Source organism: Schistocerca americana, chromosome X (assembly GCF_021461395.2).
Source record: "Schistocerca americana isolate TAMUIC-IGC-003095 chromosome X, iqSchAmer2.1, whole genome shotgun sequence".
Taxonomy (NCBI): domain Eukaryota; kingdom Metazoa; phylum Arthropoda; class Insecta; order Orthoptera; family Acrididae; genus Schistocerca; species Schistocerca americana.
Window position 1 is genome coordinate 626,197,443 of NC_060130.1, and position 15,685 is coordinate 626,213,127.

The 15,685-nt window shown below is 45.0% G+C and overlaps 1 protein-coding gene across 1 annotated transcript in view; it reads right to left on the reverse strand.

Annotated features, from left to right (window-relative positions):
- LOC124556445 (organic cation transporter-like protein) overlaps positions 1-15,685 on the reverse strand; it is a 201,285-nt gene that overhangs the window by 17,092 nt on the left and 168,508 nt on the right. The window lies entirely within an intron of this gene.

A 15,685-nucleotide genomic window follows, 5' to 3' on the forward strand; every position in this document is an offset into this window, starting at 1 on the left:
AAATAAGAAGTTTCGTGAAATGGAAATATAAATAAATTCTTTGATAATTTAGACAGAAAAAAACAGAAGATAAGATAGATGATAGAGGTTACTTTGGTGTCACCGCCAGACACCACACTTGCTAGGTGGTAGCTTTAAATCGGCCGCGGTCCATTAGTACATGTCGGACCCGCGTGTCGCCACTGTTAGTGATCGCAGACCGAGCGCCACCACACGGCAGGTCTCGAGAGACGGACTAGCACTCGCCCCAGTTGTACGGACGACGTAGCTAGCGACTACACTGACGAAGCCTCGCTCATTTGCAGAGCAGATAGTTAGAATAGCCTTCAGCTAAGTCAATGGCTACGACCTAGCAAGGCGCCATTAGTAACATTGCATGTATCTAAAGAGTCTCACTTGTATCGCCACAATCTCCAGATGTACCAAAAGGATGGATTAAAGTTAAGTATTCTTTATAGCATTCATTACGTATCCTGTTTCAGACCTCACGCCATCCTGCTGTAGCTTAGCGAGTGCCTTTCGGCTTCCTCTCATTGTGTCTAGGCTGTCTTGTCTAGACACAACAGTTACAGCCGTGACCTTGATGTCTACGGGTGAGTACCTTGGTATTTGCTATCGAGCGTTAAGCTAGAGCTATATTTGGTGGGTATAATATACGTATCACTAAGCTTGTGTACAGATTTATAGTGTCTTAGGTAACAATACACCGGCACTGTTAAAAATACTAACTTACACTTCCGTACAATCTTAAAGCGACCTTTCGATAACAGTGACTGTTCTCTCTTAAAAAAGTTTTGCATCGCCCCGGTTCTCAGAACTCATGAGGACAGGTGTTGACTGTGGATGTTGTATCACAGACACAGTCCCTTTGACTGTTCAGAGATGTCACTAAACCCGCCCAAAGATGTAAACAACCATGCGTGTGCAGCGCCTGTTAAACGGAGGGGGTCCGCCAGCCGATCAGTTCTAGCCATTACACCAGAAAGGAGGTACACAAGTTCGTGTTGTCTGTAGTTTAGTTCAACCATGCCTACACGGGCAGTACCGCGGTTCAATCGCGTCCGCATTGTTACTTTGTGCCAGGAAGGGCTCTCAACAACGGAAGTGTCCAGGCGTCTCGGAGTGAACCAAAGCGATGTCGTTCGGACATGGAGGAGATACAGAGAGACAGGAACTATCGATGACATGCCTCGCTCAGGCCGCCCGAGGGCTACTACTGCAGTGGATGACCGCTACCTACATTTTATAGCTCGGAGGAACCCTGACAGCAACGCTACCATGTTGAATAATGCTTTTTGTGCAGCTGCAGGACGTCGTGTTACGACTCAAACTGTGCGCAATAGGTTGCATGATGCGCAACTTTATTCCCGACGTCCATGGCGAGGTCCATCTTTGCAACTAAGACACTATGCAATGCTGTAAAGATGGGCCCAACAACATGCCGAATAGACCGCTCAGGATTGGCATCACGTTCTCTTAACTGACGAGTGTCGCATATGCCTTCAACCAGACAATCGCCGGAAACGTGTTTGGAGGGCAACCCGGTCAGGCTGAACGCCTTAGACACACTGTCCAGCGAGTGCAGCAAGGTGGTGGTTCCCTGCTACATTGGGGTGGCATTATGTGGGGCCGATGTATGCCTCTGGCGGTCATGGAAGGCGCAGTAACGGCTGTGCGATACATGAATGCTGTCCTCCGACCGATAGCGCAACCATATCGGCAGTATATTGGCGAGGCATTCATCTTCATGGAAGACAATTCGCGCCCCATCGTGCACATCTTGTGAATGACTTCCTTCAGGATAACGACATCGCTCGACTACAGTGGCTAGTATGTTCTCCAGACATGAAACCTATCGAACATGCCTGGGATAGTATGAAAAGGGCTGTTTATGGACGACGTCAACCACCAACCACTCTGAGGGATCTACGTCGAATCGCCGTTGAGGAGTGGGACAATCTGGACCAACAGTGCCTTGATGAACTTGTGGATAGTATGTCACAACGAATACAGGCATGCATCAATGCAAGAGGACGTGCTACTGGGTATTAGAGGTACCGGTGTGTACAACAGTTTGTTCAAATGGCTCTGAGCACTATGCGACTTAACTTCTGTGGTCATCAGTCGCCTAGAACATAGATCTAATTAAACCTAACTAACCTAAGGACATCACACACGTCCATGCCCGAGGCAGGATTCGAACCTGCGACCGTAGCGGTCTCTCGGCTCCAGACTGTAGCGCCTAGAACCGCACGGCCACTCCGGCCGGTTTGCAGTTTGTACCACCACCTCTGAAGGTCCCGCTGTATGGTGGTACAACATCCAATGTGTGGTTTTCATGAGCAAAAAAAAGGGTGGAAATGATGTTTATGTTGATCTTATTCCAATTTTCTGTACAGGTTCCGGAACTCTCGAAACCGAGGTGACGCAAAACTTTTTTTGATGTGTGTCTAAGGGGCTGTCAAATGAAAACGAGACAGATGGAAAAAAAGTTAAGTAAACTGTTTATTATTTCAAAAGTAATCGTCATAACTGTTAGTACATGTATCCCACTGTGAGACAAAATGGTTAGTGTCTTCAGGAAAACGTTTGAGGCTGTCTACGGAACTATGATTCTGCCCAGGAGTGCACCTCTTCGTCCAAAGCAAATCGACGGCCACGAATGTCTTTCTTCAGGGCTCCAAAAATAGGAAAATCGTATGAGGAGAGATCGAGGCTGTATGGAGGATGTGTAAGGGATTTGCAGGGAAACAGCCGCCCCACAGGCTGCCAATGGTGTTTCGAGTACGATGCAGAAGTTTCGATGGGAATCCCTTCACATCCTCCGTACATCCCCGATATGTCCTCATGTGATTTCCATATTTTATTCGACTGCCCTTATGTCTATATGCAATACATCTGCTGCCAAAGAGCCTAAAGTTCATAGTCAACTGTTATTTAAGTGCTTCCTTCTCCTTCTTCCAACCTATGAATTCTCTCGTTTTGTTGCATACTGAGTTCCCCTCTGTATGGCCTAGCGCGTAAGTTGCTTTGGAACGTTCGCCAGCAAATTTATTTAGCTGCTTCTAGTGATCAAAGTTCCTAATGACTTCCTATATTTAGCCGGCCGAAGTGGCCGTGCGGTTAAAGGCGCTGCAGTCTGGAACCGCAAGATCGCTACGGTCGCAGGTTCGAATCCTGCCTCGGGCATGGATGTTTGTGATGTCCTTAGGTTAGTTAGGTTTAACTAGTTCTAAGTTCTAGGGGACTAATGACCTCAGCAGTTGAGTCCCATAGTGCCCAGAGCCATTTGAACATTTGAACTTCCTATATTTGACGTTCAGCGGTTATGTTGTGTATGTGTGATATGTCTCTGATGTTTCCGTAATTCCGTGTGTTCTGGGGTTCTTAGTCCGCCACATGTGCAATTTGGTGTCTGGTTTAAATGCGTGGGATAAGGTTTGTCTCCAGTTAAGAAGTGCAGGATCTGCTAGGATCGGCATATTTCGTTGTTAACCGCTACGAGATTTCGAGGAAAAGGGTTTAGCCTTACCGCTGACCTATTCACCTTGCCAGGTCTCCATTCGCCAGAGTCTGAGGTGGTGCTTTTTGTTAATAGGTTCATCGGCTTTCAGTCTAATCTGGTCTAGTCTACCCGTCTTTAAACAGTACGTTGCAATCCGATCTCCGGTAGTAATATCAATCTGGTATTTTCCAAGTGCCACGCACAGTACGATCACTGATGTGGTGCCGTACGCCCTTGACAGTTTAAGCAGTAAACTCCGTTGCCATCGCCTACCAGCTGTTCTTTTCGCGACGAGAGTTAATCGGCGTGCCCATGTACTGGTTGTAAGCAAAGCATTCATTCGAAGAGTGCATACTGGTATGTTCGTGTAACTCGTAAAGATAGTGGGGCGTTCGCAAGAAAAAGTTTAATCAAACATGGGACAAACGCAGGGCACATACTACAGTCGGAACGTCACAAAATAGAGTGAATGACGACATACCGTAGCCAATTTATGGAAGATGTATGATCTTTCTCAGGCAGTTTCTCTGTAAGACCTTACAGCACAACTACCAAGCTGTGATAGAAGCATTCGAAAAGTCGTGTGCAGAACACAACATGAGAAGAATGCATGTGTAAAGACGCGTGTCTCATTCAACTAGCGGTATGGACACGAGATGAAGTAATTCGCGGCTCGGCACACTATTTTTAAGCTATTTAAACATAACTGTGCAACCTTAGCCCAGTGTGTAGCAAATTACCGAAAGTTTTGGACTGAAAAGTATGGAAACTTTTCTACACTGTACAACACAATTAAAGGGCCGCTTTTTCGAAACCATCTAATTGTCTCCGATTGAGACGCAGAAATTTGAATTTTGGCCCGAAGGTACCTACAACCTTCCTCTTAATGGTGCAAAAGCACAGCACCCTTCGACGTCACCATTGGGCCCGGTAACACTTCAAACAGCAAGGCCAGAGCTCAGAAGTTCATGTAAGGTGTAAGGTAGGTTAATGATGTCACATTGGCACCATATTTCGCCGCAATTCTGCCCAACGCCACCGCGGTCATGTCACACGATGAGAAGGTCGTCACACCCCCTCTCACCCACATTTCATCCCTTCTCTTGATACTTCTGCAGTGGAAAACAGAGGTGCGACGCCCGGCGGTGAAATCATGCTGTTGTCTTCTGAGTCGCCGAGGAAAACATTTCAGACACACTGCCACTCAGAATCGTGATAAAAGACCTCATGGAATGGCATAAAGGACGCCAATGAAACCACCCCTGCCCCTGGCGCTTTGATTACCACACATTTCGCTGTCGAAAGCGATAGTTCGCAGTACGACGAGCAACAGGACGATTTTCTTCAAAACCTTTGACACTGCTGACACCCTCTGGAACGATTCAACCCTTCTGTAAATACATCGTGGGCTTGCAACCACACTGAATGTGATCACACGCCTTTGGACTGTAGTGCGACCACAAATTTTGCTCTGGTGTACAGGATGGAACCACTGGGAACAGTTATAAACCAGATACCTCGTCTCCTACCTTCCAAACTTTACAGAATCTCTCCTGCGAACCTTTCGCGGGCAACTGCTCTACCATCTGAGCTACCCAAGCATGACTCACGCACCGTGCTCACAGCTTTACTTCTGCCAGTACCTCGTCTCCTACCGCGAAAGGCAAAGGTCCCGAGTTCGAGTCTCGGTCCGGCACAAAGTTTTAATCTGCCAGGAAGTTTCATATCAGCGCACACTCCGCTGCAGAGTGAAAATCTCATTCTGGAAACATCCCCCAGGCTGTGGCTAAGCCATGTCTCCGCAATATCCTTTCTTTCAGGAGTGCTAGTTCTGCAAGGTTCTCAGGAGAGCTTCTGTAAAGTTTGGAAGGTAGGAGACGAGGTACTGGCAGAAGTAAAGCTGTGAGGACGGGGTGTGAGTCGTGCTTGGGTAGTTCAGATGGTAGAGCACTTGCCCACCAAAGGCAAAGGTCCCGAGTTCGCGTCTCGGTCCGGCACACAGCTTTAATCTGCCAGGAAGTTTTATATCAGTGCACACTCCACTGCAGAGTGAAAATCTCATTCAGTTAAAAACCAGTCGACGAAATTTGAACGTGATTCGAAGCAGCAAGGGGTGTTTATGCTTCACCAGCCTTCCTGTTTCGGCCTTCTGTGGTATAATCACGAGGGGGGGGGGGGGGGGGGGAGGCATTGACGGGGGTTCGCCATGGGCGGTGTACGACGTTGACGGTGGTGTGCTACTGACACATGCGTGCGAATAAAACAGGAAAGGGTCCCTCTAAGAACCCCCACCCCCAAGTTCGGCAACACCCTTGGTGCCACCCACACATCTTTGTTGGGCACTTTAAAAGTATTCCTGTGCAGAGACACTCATTCACTGATTCCAAGGCGCCGGCGAAACCTCTTAGATTTCGCTTGCGCCCAATAGACGCTAGTTCAGCGACGTAATGCCAATCAGTTGAGTATGTTGAAATGGTTGCCTGTCACACCGGCACCTAGGAATCAGTGAATGGCTGTCTGTGCAGGGAATATGTGAGAATCGACGCCCCAAGGGAAAGGATGGTTTCACTGATGCCCTTTTACCACCCCCTGAGGACTTTTCGTGTCGATTCTGAGCGGCGGTGGGTCTGAAACGTTATGCTCGACGACTCATCGAAATACGGTGGGGTTTCAAATCTGTTTCCAACGTGACATCATTAACCCACCTTACACTTCACATGAACTTCTGAGATCCGACCCCTTTTTTCGCATGTGACGGTATCTTTCTGTTTGAAGCGTCGCTGGATCCGTGGTTGACGTCGCAGGGCGCCACGCTTATGCACCATTAAGTGGAAGTGTGTAGACACATTTCACGCAAATTTCGAACTTCTGAGCCACAATGGGAGACAGTCGAGGACTTTCGATAAAGTTACCTTTTAATTTTGTTGCGCAGTATAGTTTCACTTTGCTCTTCGTCTCTGACGGTGCATTTCTTAAAACGTTTTCCCGGTTGTGTACTTAACGTTTTTCAGCATCATGGAAGCCTAACAGGTAAGAACGTATCTACAGTACCTACTCTCTACCAATTTGCCTCCACGCTATACGTGAAAAAACCACTAGAACTTCATATTTTGGCACACAATTGGTAGCCTGAGAGGATCAGATCTGAATATCCGAAATTGAGCTTTCAAGATGAAACGTTAACAGCGACACAAAACACCATCCAGTCTACCGAATTCATCATGACGCTGTGAAGCTAATAGCTGCAGAGAGACTTCAAGTTTGTCGAAGGGTGCTTCAAAGAGTGAGAGAAGGAAGGCTAAGGGAAGACACAGTAGACGTTCTTGCTAAGCTTGCCTCAGCAGGTTGTAAGCGAGCCGAAATTCCAGCGGGCGCGCGCGGCCAATATGCGGTAGAATATCACGTTCTCGTCGTTAATGAGAGAAGAATTTTACTTCTCAGACAGCGTGTACTCTAAACTTAAGCGAAAAGAAGTAGGAATACTTCTAACGATTCGGATCAGAATAGAGTAATGCAAAAATTATTGCTCATCCGGTGAGCTAAATAGAATTTCAAGGCGAATTTTCTAATACGTCAGGGCGATGTTAGAAACATACTGATACGCTAAAAGGTGGCTGCACGTAAGTCTGAAAAAAATGATGTCGTTAGCAAAGACAGCATGTTGTACATAAAGACTCACTTGTTATCACTGTACGAAACATGCACTACCTTCCAAAAGTGTGAAACACTCAGAAGGGGAGGAGGAAACGAAGTGAAACTTCATAGAAGGTACGTGATGTTGTTTCAGTGATTACAAGATAGCCGAAGTTACAGAGGACTTTGCAAATGGTTCAAATCGTTCTGAGCATTATGGGACTTTACATCTGAGGTCATCAGTCCCCTAGAACTTAGATCTACTTAAACCTAACTAACCTAAGGACATCACACACATCCATGCCCGAGGCAGGATTCGAACCTGCGACCATAGCGGTCGCGCGATTCCAGATTGAAGCGCCTAGAACCGCCCGGCCACACCGGCCGGCCAGAGAACTTTGCAGTGTGAGCCCACTTATAAGCATGACGTTGCACTCTTTCTGGCCTGAATATATCAAGCGCATCGGTTGTGGAGGGCGTCATTAAGGCATTGTACCCTCTCCTGAGGCAAGATGGCCCACAATTGTTGTAACTAAATGAAGATGGTATCTGTTCTTTCGGACATGTCCGAAAAGATAAGGCATACCGGGCAATGATCTGCTTCAGTGCAGATGCACTCACATTGCTCAAATTCTTACGGGAATCGGTAGATTGACTGCCACGAGTAATAAGTATAGTGGCCAAGGTCACTAAAAATGTAGTATGTGGACCGTAAGTTGGAAATGTGGATCTCACGGGGAGCGTGCCAGAGGTAAGTCCCTGTAGTCGCACCATCCTCTGCGTCCCTGATGGCTCAGTCGGATAGAGCGTCTGCCATGTAAGCAGGAGATCTCGGGTTCGGGTCCCTGTCGGGGCACACATTTTCAACTGTACCCGTTGATATTAATCAACGCCTGTAAGCAGCTAATGGTCTGGATTTCATTGTAAATTCACTGTTGTAACTGGCCCTTGATATCCTGGATATTGACACTGGGACGAGGTTGACATATACGTTCGTCCAACACATGCTCTATCAGGGCAGATACGGGTATCTTGTTGGCCACGAGAGTACTTCAACTACGTGCAGACTGGTCATATAGACACGTATCATGCGTGGACAAGTACTGAAACATAGCACCACAATGCTGTCAGCGAGGATAGCGCATGAGAACACAGGATGTCCGTGAGATACCGTTGTGCCGCCAGAGTCCCTTCAATCACTACCAACTGTGACCCAAATTTCGAACCCATCGTTCCCCACATCATGACGCCAGGAGTAACACCGCTGTGTGTTTGGTGGGTAAGCGTCCGGATCTGCCGAGCGCTGTTGACAAGGGCGGTGCACTCAGTCGTTGTGAGCCCAATTGAGGAGCTACATGATTGCAAAGTAGCGGCTCCGGTCACGAAAACTGACAACGTCCAGGAGAGCGTGTGCTGACCACATATCCCTTCACATCCGCATCCAGTGACGCCAATCGGCTGAGGATGATACTGCAGTCGGTCGGTACCGTTGGGGTTTCCGAGGCCTGGACAGGAGTGGTAAGATGGATCGATGTTGTGGAGACGTATCGTAATGACAGAAAGAATCTATCGTGTTTGAAAGTGTCCTTGACCATAATGTGAAAGAAGCTGTCCGATTTGTTGGTATACAAACACAGACTTCCACTGTGTCTACAAGGAATAGCCTTGGATTTACTGTCATCGGTCATCTTCCCTACAGTTTGGACTTGGCCCCATCCGATTTTCAACTGTTCCCAAAATTTAAAGAACGCCTTCGAGGACCTCACTTTGACAGCGATGAAGCGATGCAAGCAAAACAGAGGTTGTGGCTGCGTCAACAAGTCAAACATTCTTGAGTCGGTATGAAGAAAGTGGTCTCTCATTGGGATAAATGTGTTCGTTGTCAGACTGACTATGTTGAGAAATAAATAAGAAATATGCATAATAATGATGTAGAATATTAACAAATTTGTTTTATTTAAAAGAACTTTCAAAGTTTTCACACACAAAATTCGGTGATATTACTTTTCAACATGCCTTCGGAATTTAAACAAAATATGTTAAATTCTGTGATTCTCTTCAGTTCTGTATAGAAATGGAAACACTCTCCTCGGCTGTGGCTAAGCAATGTCTGCCCTTTAAGTTTTCTTTCAGGCGTGTTAGTCCCGCAATCTATGCAGGAGAACTTCTGTGATGTCTGGAAGGTTGGAGAGAAGGTACTGGCGGAAGTAAATCTGTGAGGGTGAATCGCGAGTCGTCCTTTGATAACTCCCTATACCGCCGGCCCCATTTCTACAAACAACTTGCGCACCGCAGCGTAGCGTAGCGTGCGCTGTTTCGAAACTACGCGGATGATTAAAACTGCGCAGGATCGGGATTCGAACCTTTCCCCTGCCAATGCTCTAGGTCGACTGAGCTATTCAGGTATGACTGAAGGTCCGTCTTCAGGGAAATCTGTTAGTCAGTCAGTCAGTCTCCCCCTACTTTCCAGACTCACAGCGGGAAACCTTGCAGATTCCGCTGCGAGATACAATCGCTAGTATATGGATAAGCCATTTGTCCGCAATATTCTTTCTTGCCGGAAAGGTATTCCAGTATAGCATACAGTACAGCTTCCGTAAAGTTTGGAAAGTAGGAGGGAGATTCTTGCAGAATTGTAGCGGTGAATAGAGATCCTTTGTTGTGACATGTTAGCTGAGTTGGTAAGGACATTGCCCCAGTATAGCAAGATTCGGGGATTGAGTCCCAACGTTCACACAGTTTTAAACTCTCAGTAACCTACGATTGAAGCTATTAATTAACTTTTATGTTGTTGAGTGTAGGCGGAGGAACACGTTTGTATTTCCAGATGCTGTTTCGAGTGTTTCAGTTAACTCCTGAACTTAGAGTCGTACGAGAATAGGTGCAGATCCAGGGTTCTGTTCTGGGGGTGTTCATATTTTGTTGTTACTGTAGAAGTCTCTCTCTCTCTCTACCTATCTAACTATCTATCTCCCACTACCACTCCCTCCCCAACCACATGTAACAACCTATCACTCACACTTTTAAAGTGTCACTGATGTGGATGATATTATTAAGGGTAAAATATGTTTAAAATACTAGTAAACTGATTAATTACCATATATATATATATATATATATATATATATATAGTGTCCCAAAAATTGCAATTCAGAAAAATATAGCCATTGAAAGGTATACCGCACACGCGCAAACTTGTCATGTAGGGAAGAGTGTTCTACCTTTGACACTTTTCAGATTTTGCCTCTCGTCAGCTGTCTAATGGAAGATTCATATATTTTCTTATTCTATTTTTAAATGATGGTCTTCACTTTTAACGCCCTGCAGTCTTTTTCTGAAATAGCAAAAAATTACTCCGGAAAATTAAAGTTTTTCCTGTGGTGTCACCGCCAGACACCACACTTGCTAGGTGGTAGCTTAAATCGGCCGCGGTCCATTTAGTACATGTCGGACCCGCGTGTCGCCACCGTGTGATCGCAGACCGAGCGCCACCACAAGGCAGGTCTCGAGATACGGAATAGCACTCGCCCCAGTTGTACGACGACTTTGCTAGCGACTACACTGACGAAGCCTTTCTCTCATTTGCCGAGAGACAGTTAGAATAGCCTTCAGCTAAGTCAATGGCTACGACCTAGCAAGGCGCCATTAGCCTTACATAGTTTGATAGTTATCGTATGAAATGTCTCATCAAGAACGATGTATACAACAAGGATGATTAAAAGTTAAGTATTAAAACAGCTACGTACTTTTCTTGTTACCACTTATTACGTATCCTGTTTCAGACCTCTATCTAGCCTAAGTGAGATTACGCGTGCCTTTCGGCTACTTCAGTGTGGCGTAGCTGTCTTGTTACGCCACAACATTTCCAAATGTCAAAACATTCCAAGATACAATATCGTCATGTACCTAGGAATAAATATTTTAAAGAAATTTAAAAGCGTTGCAGTCGAGCACAACTTGTCAGTACTGTATGTAGTCGTCTAAATGTTACATTATTACTCTACTATACGCCAATAATTAGTAAGTGAAATAAAATTTAATAGAACTGTTATCATATACCAGTTACACGTTAAATACCTGTTCAAACTAAATCTATTGGAAACTAAGACAAATTTCCGTTTTCAATACAGGTAAAACTGTTAAGACACAAACAAAACTAAATGAATGTGCAAATATCCCACGTTCTGTTTCAAAGCATAAGATGGTGCCCGACCGACGAACTATGGCTTCACCATTCGCATGCTATGTAACCTGTTTTAAAAATATATAGAGTTTTACTTGCCATAAAATTTTCTACCTGAAGAGTTAACAATATAGTCCAAATAGCTTCAATATACTACACAACACTTAGATGGGTGGAACCCGAAATATATGAAAATGCTGCACAAAACACAACCTCATGTCTAGCAACAACAAAACTGTAGAAAATGACGGGAGCAGGTTAATGTGATCTCTAGTCCGCATTCCTTGATGTGCTTTTAAAGCAAGTCACTAGACTGAAGTATCTACCATAAAAACATCACGTGTTCCTAGGCACCATATCCTCGTGCTACAATACTCTCCCCTGCATAAATCTCGCAATTAATTTGAGAATTATAGTAGCAATAAACTCTCTCTACTTTGGTAATATAATTTATAAAATATAAAACCAATGTGTGCACTCACAATTATCAATATGATTGTGAACACTGGTCTGCAAAGAATGGCTGTATGATTGTTTAAATGAGGAGAATGAAGTTCCTTTCAGTCGTTTAGGTCACGTTCAGCAAGTCATAGTATCTATTTTTATATTTCTTAGTGAAGGGTCTTTCCGTTTCCGTCTTCCTTCGCCCAATCAACTTCCTGTGGTTTGCCGTTTCTACCTGTGAATTTAGGACTGTGGTAGATTTGTTGTTAATAGTAGGTATGATTGGAAATTCGTGGCAGATTAAAACTGTATGCCGGACCGAGACTCGAACTCTGGACCTTTACCTTTCGCGGGCAAAGTATGTGCATCTTTACCTGGCTGGAATGTTACCGGTCGAGCTGCAAGCCCATCCACGTCGGCAGGCCTTGTCGCGACCTTACAATATTTTAGTCATATGTCGAATCATAAAGAGAAAAAACGATTGAGCGGTGCTCACCCATCGAGCAAGCCTGCATACACGAAGACACGGAAAGGCAAACAGGATATTTGTAAAAGATAAAGCGTTTAGACACGTCTAGCAACGAGCTATCTCTTGGAGGTCGGTCAATGCTCCAGCATGAAAGTAACGCTTGTCACCTCACCAAACAAGTAGAACTCGAAATATTTGCTAATGGTCCACAAAACACAGCCTCATGACTAACAATAACAAAAACTATAGAAAACTACGGAAAGTGCTTATGGCGGGCTCCAGCTCGCATTCCTTCGTGCGCCTCGTGCGCTTGGAGTTCGAGGCCAAACCAGTGACAGGAAAAAGCCAAAGCTGGGTATGGCATGTTAAACGAGAATTAAGGCGATCACGTGCAGGTGGACTGTTCCACAAAGATAATGAAGAAGGTCGTGTGCAATCAGATCCGAGTGGGGACCAATTAAGAATTGTATAAAGGAACAGCCATGAGCAGTAGGACTATCAGTATCAAGTATCCAGTATCCAGCGAGCACCCAGCCTGCATCAAGATCTCATTGGACAGTGACGCCTAGCAGCAGGTACTGATGGACCTTTAGAAACTTCGACTATGACAAGACAGTGAAACACTCTGGTGGGCACAACTAACTGTTAAATAAGTAGCGTTTTTCGTTTTCATTGGAATAGCATTGAACAGAGAGAGCTGGTTTCTGTGTTGAGCAATCGGTTGTAACAGAAACAAGTCACCGATTAATACTTAATTACTGATGATGATGTTTGGTTTGTGGGGCGCTCAACTGTGCGGTCATTAGCGCCCGTACAAAGTTCCAATCTTTACACAGTCCAATTCAGCCAATTTCACGAATGATGATGAAATGATGAGGACAGCACAATTACCCAGTCCCCGGCAAAGAAATCCCCAACTCGGCCGGGAATCGAACCCGGGACCCAGTGATCTAGAAGCGGCAACGCTAGCCACTAGACCACGAGCTGCGGACAGGGCCAATTACTGATAAGTCAGGTCAAGTTATCAGAGAATCAGTAGTTCACAGAACGAGTGACAGTAACAGTACTCGTCTCTCATAGAAACTGTAGCTGGTGTGTAAGAAGATTAGGCTCCTAAATAGAGGTTCCGGCTGAATCTACAGGAAACTATTTGACTCTAAATAAGTAGTTAGGCGGACATCTCACATGTCAATGCGTTCAGAGATAAGTAAAAATGGTTCAAATGGCTCTGAGCACCATGGGACTTAACATCGGAGGTTATCAGTCCCCTAGAACTTAGAATTACGTAAACCTAGCTAACCTAAGGACATCACACACATCCATACCCGAGGCAGGATTCGAACCTGCGACCGTAGCGGCCGCACGGTTCCAGACTGAAGCGCCTAGAACCGCTCGGCCACACCGACCGGCAGAGATAAGTAAATCTGCTAAAAGAAGGTTAATAACTTGCTACTTCGGCAGACGAAACGAACTCCTTGTCACCAATCGCGCCGGCCGCTGTGACCGAGCAGTTCTAGGCGCTTCAGTCCGGAACCGCGCTGCTGCTACCGTCGCAGGCTCGAATCCTGCCTCGGGCATGGATGTGTGTGATGTCCTTAGGTTAGTTAGGTTTACGTAGTTCTAAGTCTAGGGGACTGATGACCTCAGATGTTAAGTCCCATAGTGCTTAGAGCAATTTGCACCATTTTTCACCAGTCGCCAACACAATCTTAATCAGCCTAGGAGGTTCTACTCCCTCTCATGTTGATTGGAGTAATTACAACAACACCACAAACTCTCACTGACGTCACCATCCCGATTGTGGCACGTAGGCCACATCGACTCTATGTTGGTGGACTAGACCGGCGCCAGGACACGACAGCCTCAAGAAACCAACAGAAACGTATCCTGTGTTACAAGTTACATGTAATTTCTAGGATTTCTTGCTATTTGCGCGGCTCTTTAGTTTAGATGCTGCTTTACTCTCTGAAAATTAGGTGTGAAATTTGGAAATTTATATGTGAAAAATAGAAGAACCTCCCTTCCTGCATACGCATCTGTCTGTGAGACACCAAGGAGTCTTATAGTTATACCTCCGAGCACAATGGTCCCTTTCCACACAATGTGTGATAGTTATGTCTTACGTGTATCAGCTGAGTGTAGGTGACCGTAATTGATGTGTGTGTAATGTAGTGTCGTGTTTGAATTATATAATGATGAGAGAAATGAGGGGGGAAAACCTGTGCTGGCTCACAGCCTGCCCCTCTCGAATAGCACATAGAGGGCCGCCGAAGGTAACTTCCCCATCCGGCGGACAGGTTACCATCCACAATGTCACGTGCCTTCGCTTCACGAGACACTGCGGAGAAGTTTGGAGTGTAATCCAGGATAATGGCCCAACGTTTGGTAACCGGGAACTTTACGCCACCACGTCTCCTCCTCTTGGCAATCAAATACAGGCGATGAAAATTTCTTCCATCGACAGGATTCGAACTGGCTACTTCTGAGTCGAGCATACCAGCTCACTCCATGACTCGACAAATCTGTGCTGCGGTTCACCGTCATCGGGACAAAAATAAACAAATTTCTTATGCAGTTAAGAGTAACATCTTCCAGCTTTGTTGTCCTACGATCCACAGTTGCGAGTTATATTCTTTTGATAATTATCACGTTGGGTCAGTCTAACTATAGCTTAACAAAACGAAATTTTCGTGCATACGCGTTTCACTTTTAAGGTTTTAAAGCATCATCAGTGACAAATTTTGGATCGAAAACGTAATATGAAATAAGTGAGTGTTATGCAGGGAATTAGTAAACAGATGCTGCTTAATCTTTTATTTTTGTACATAAGCTTAGTTCGGCTTTATTGCCTTAATCAGTACATCTGCAGCCGGCCGGTGTGGCCGAGCGGTTCTAGGCGCTACAGTCTGGAACCGCGCGACCGCTACGGTCGTAGGTTCGAATCCTGCCTCGGACATGGATGTGCATGATGTCCTTAGGTGAGTTAGGTTTAAGTAACTCTAAGTTCTAGGGGACTGATGACCTCAGAAGTTAAGTCCCATAGTGCTCAGAGCCAGTACATCTGCAAAAAATCACGTTTATTTACGTTTTACATAACGTATAGTTTATAAGCAAATAAAAATTGTAATATAACGAAAAATATAATAAAATAACATTATATATACATAATAAATAATATAATAAAAATATAATAGAAGATGTATTATAATAAAAAATATAATGAATAAAACATATACATTCAGCATCAAATCATCGGCCGACTTTGAAACATTAGTGAAAAAGAAAATGTCACATCCAAAAACTGTGGACAGCAACAGTAGTTTACTCAAAGTTGACACATGTCCGTTCAAAGCATCATAGTGTGAGTACAACATCCAATGTAAAAAAAAAAGACCTTTATAAATGACATGTAATGATATATTATGTTAAAAGATAAATAAATGCGATTGCT